Below are 4,762 nucleotides of genomic sequence, written 5' to 3' on the forward strand. Positions count from 1 at the left end.
TATAAAGCAATAACAACACTTCATAAACAATGAACCAATATGAACATCCATCCATCTTCTATACCACTTGGCCCCATGGGGGTCGCGGGCGTGCTGGAGCCTTTCCCAGCAGTCATCAGGCATTGAGCGGGGGACACCTTGAACTGGTTTCCAGCCCATCGCAGCGCACACAGAGATGAATAACAATCCACACTCGCACTAACACCTATGGGCAATTTAGAGTGCTCAATCTACCAGCTACCAAGCTATCAAGCTACCATGCATGTTTTTGGGATGTGGGAGGAAACCGTAGCGCCTGGAGAAAAGTCAGGCTGGCACGGGGAGAACATAGGCCGGAAGAGGAATCGAATCCACACCCTCCTAACTGTGAGGCGGACGTGCTAACCAGTACGGAACCGAGCCGCTTCTCGGCTTTCTGGAATTTCTAAGATCAAGTGGAGTAATAATGGACATAACATTTACAAATGCTTGTAAATGTGTAAGATATTGTCAGTTTATATTATATTACATATGTAGTAAGTTGTTAATCATCGGTAAATCATTAGTAATGTGTACTTATGAAGCATTGACAAAACTAATATATATATATATATATATATATATATATATATATATATATATATATATATATATATATATATATATATATATATATATATATATATATATATATATAGTGCAGGATCTCGGAGCAGCAGTGGGCCCCAGAGATGTGGCATGTAGGCCCACCGGCGTGTGGGCACGCCCTACTGCCCATCAACCACTGTCCCGGCTGTGGGTAAACAGCTCCAGCTATGGGTAAATAGGGAAGACCTCAACGGTGGACCAGGCGGAGGATGATGGCTGACCTAAGGGGTGGCGTCACAACGGCTGGGAAGGCGGATGAAGGCTGCAGCAGAAAAGGGTCACCAGTTGTCTTGGTCTCCTTGCCACTGGACTCTGACCCTGATCTGTCAAGGACAGTGTGGTGACTGTCTGTGCACCAGTCTCCCCACTCTAAACAAAGTCACGCACAGGCGTCTTTTTCAGGGAATCCACGTTACATCCCAGATTAAAGTCCTGTGGCGACCAGTAAGTGGCAACGGGGTCAGGATTGTGAAGTCTGGAAGCCCCTAGTCACAAGCTGGCACATCAGGCGGTGGATGTTAGATGATCGTTGGGCTCTTCGACCGAGGCAGAAGAGCTCTTTGGTAGCTGCATCCACGACTGAGAAGCCCTTTTTAGGATCCACTCTGCTCACCCCTGTGGGAGAAGGGGCTAGAAAAGGTGCCCTAAACATAGCCTGCCTCAAACCTCCCGACTGCATAAACACGTTCAGAGGGATCACCAATATGCGGTCGAAAACACAGAAACATGCATTTTGGAGCATGGAATGTGCGCACACTAATGGACAGTGTAACCTGTGATAGGCCGGAGAGGAGAACCGCCATCATTGCCAGGGAACTGAGAAGATGCCGGATTGTCATAGCTGCTCTTTCAGAAACCCGACGGGCAGAGGAAGGTCATCTGAAGGAGGAAAAGGGTGGATACACTTTCTTCTGGAAAGGAAAGGCCACAGATGAGCCTAGGATCCATTGGGTTGGTTTTGCCATCAAGAACCAACTGATCAGTCAGCTCTCTGAACTCCCTGTGGAAATCAGTGAGCGCCTGATTGCCGTCTGGTGCTGGCCAACAACCAGACGGCAACAGTTCTTCGTGCTTATGCACCTACCCTCATTTCCAATGAGGACAAAAAAGAGGCCTTCTATGTCTGTCTGGATGAGGTATTGTCAAAAATCCCCAAGGAGGACAAGATTATTATATTGGTAGATTTCAATGCCAGAGTGGGCCGTGACCACCACCTCTGGAAGGGCACCATTGGAAAGGAAGGCATTGGAAACATCAACTCCAACAGGGTTTTGCTTCTTAGCAAATGTGCTCAATACGACCTTATAATCACCAATACCATCTTTCGCCAGAAGAACAAACTCAAGGGCTCATGGAGACACCCTCGCTCTAAACAATGGCATCTTATTGACTATGTCATAGTCAGAGCCAGGGATCAGTGCGACGTGAGCATCACAAAAGCCATGATGGATTCAGAGGCCTGCTGGACAGATCATCGCCTGATACGATCCACGATGTCCATCAGACTAAAGAGGAAGAGGAGACTGCAAAAGAAGCTGAGCCGGCAAAGACTAAACCTTGAGACCCTGAATAAAACTGTCGCCCTGCAGCTGTTTCAGGCCTCTCTTGGAGAAAGCCTCAATCAGGAATACCCTGAGGACTGGAGCCTGCTCAAGTCTTCCATCCTCGACACCTGCAGTGCCACTCTCCGGTACAAGGCCAGAAAGCATCAGGACTGGTTTGATGAGAACGACACAGAGATAGAACAGCTCATCTCAAAGAAAAGGGAAACCTTTCGTGTCTGGCAAAATGACATCACCTGCACAGCAAAGAGACAGGCTCACTCCAGAGCCAAGGCTGACGTCCAGAGCCGGGTGAGACAGATTAAAAACTCCTGGTGGACAGAAAGGGCACTGGAAATCCAGAGTTTGGCAGACTCTGGTGACACCAGAGGCTTTTTCAATGCTACCAAGGCTGTCTATGGCCCAAGCCATCGCGGCCAAAACCCTCTAAAGACGGGCAGGAGCTGTTGAAGGACAATGAGTCCATAAACAACCAGTGGAGAGAGCGCTTTCAGGAACTCCTCAACCGTGACAGCACAACTCAGTCAGATTTCCTCAGTCACATCCCTCAGAGTCCCATCAGGGAAGACATGGGTGAACCTCCCACTTTAGCAGAGGTCCAAGATGCCATCAGGAGCCTGAAGAACAACAAGGCCTCTGGGCCAGATGTGATCCCAGCTGAGGTCCTAAAGGAAGGTGGACTAGAGCTCCAGCGCCACCTCCATTCCCTCTTTCTGAAGGTTTGGGAAAAAGAAGTACTCCCCTCGGAGCACAGGGATGCTCAGATAGTGACCATTTTCAAGAAAGGGGACAAAGCTGATTGTGGAAACTACAGGGGCATCACGCTCCTTTCAACACTTGGCAAAGTACTTGCTCGTGTTCTTGCCAACCGCCTACTGCCACTGTCTGAGGACGTTCTCCCAGAATCGCAGTGCGGTTTTCGCCCAGCTAGAGGCACTGCAGACATGATTTATACAGCACACCAACTCCAGGAGAAATGCCGTGAGCATAAACAGCCTTTGTTCATGGCTTTCATAGACCTGACAAAGGCCTTTGACTCGGTGGATCGCCAGGCCCTATGGAGCATCTTTCTGAGGTATGGTTGCCCAGATAAATACGTCAGAATACTGTGTTTATTACATGACGGAATGACAGCCACAGTGCTCAACAACAGCTCCTTGACTGAACCTTTCACTATAGAGACAGGGGTCAAACAGGAATGCATCATTGCACCCACCCTGTTCTCTGTCTTCATTGCCGCCATACTCCACCTCATCAACGAAGAACTACCACACGGAATCCCAATTTGGTACATAACTGATGGCAGGCTCTTCAACCTTAACAGGTTCAAAGCCAAAATCAATATCAGAACCACCACGGTTGTGGAGCTCCAGTATGCAGATGATAATGCCATTGCAGCACACTCTGCAGAAGACCTCCAGGGCATCCTGAACTCCTTTGCTAAAGCATACAGAGCCCTGGGTCTGACCGTGAACATCAAGAAGACCCAGGGGCTACATCAACCCCCAACCAACCAGCCATCTACTCCGCCCATCATAAATGTGGACAACACTGCACTTGAATATGTTCACCACTTCCCCTACCTCGGCTCCCTTCTCTCCTCCAAAGCGGACATTGACTCTGAGGTCAACCATCGCCTGATCTGTGCCAGTGGAGCGTATGCCAGACTCCGGAAAAGAGTCTTTGAAGACAGACCTCCGGGCTGACACCGAGCTCCTGGTTTACAAAGCTGTGGTTCTCCCCACCTTACTTTATGGGGCAGAATCATGGACAACCTACAGCAGGCACCTAAGAGCTCTTGAACAACACCACCAGAGAATCTTGAGGAAAATACTCAGGATCAAATGGGATGACAGACGCACAAACATCAGCGTTCTGGAGGAAGCCAGGATACCGAGCATCACCACTTTAATAATGCAGCACCAACTCCGATGGACAGGACATCTCATCCGCATGGCTGACACCCGCCTCCCCAAACAGATGTTATACTCCCAGCTGGAGAGAGGTCCACGAGCCCCGGGCGGGCAAAAGAAACGTTTTAAGGACAACCTCAAGACCAATCTCAAGAAATTCCAAATAACATCTCAAGACTGGGAGCGCATCGCCTTGAACAGGAACTGCTGGAGGGCAGCGGTGCAAGAAGGTGCAGCACATCACGAAAAGGAAGTCCGCCGTGTCGCAGAAACCAAATGACAACTCCGTAAGGAAAGACAAAAACAGGCTCCAGCACGACCACAACCCACCACCACTTTCCCCTGCCCACACTGCACAAAAATATGTGGATCCCGGATCGGCCTCAACGCCCACCCATGGACCCACAAGTAGACGACCCTGAGAAGAAGACAGTCATACTCGTCCCGAGTGACCGCCGATGATGATGATGATGATTTGCAAAGCTTTTTACATTCCTTAATCTAAAGTGAGAACACTTTCTCATATAAAATAGCTTACTTCAAAATGTGTAACGAACTTACACATTTACAAATAATCTTTTAATGTTTTCAAATGAGTTACTAAGCTTTTTACATAAAAAGAGAGCAGGGTGATCCAAAAAGATGCGTACCCATATTTTA

General features: G+C 48.6%; 1 pseudogene; it reads left to right on the forward strand.

Moving 5' to 3' along the window:
* The first annotated feature begins 1,353 nt into the window (after positions 1-1,353).
* Positions 1,354-2,144, forward strand: LOC137840511 (craniofacial development protein 2-like; annotated as a pseudogene).
* The last annotated feature ends 2,618 nt before the right edge of the window (positions 2,145-4,762 follow it).

This window comes from Syngnathus scovelli, chromosome 8, assembly GCF_024217435.2.
Source record: "Syngnathus scovelli strain Florida chromosome 8, RoL_Ssco_1.2, whole genome shotgun sequence".
Taxonomy (NCBI): domain Eukaryota; kingdom Metazoa; phylum Chordata; class Actinopteri; order Syngnathiformes; family Syngnathidae; genus Syngnathus; species Syngnathus scovelli.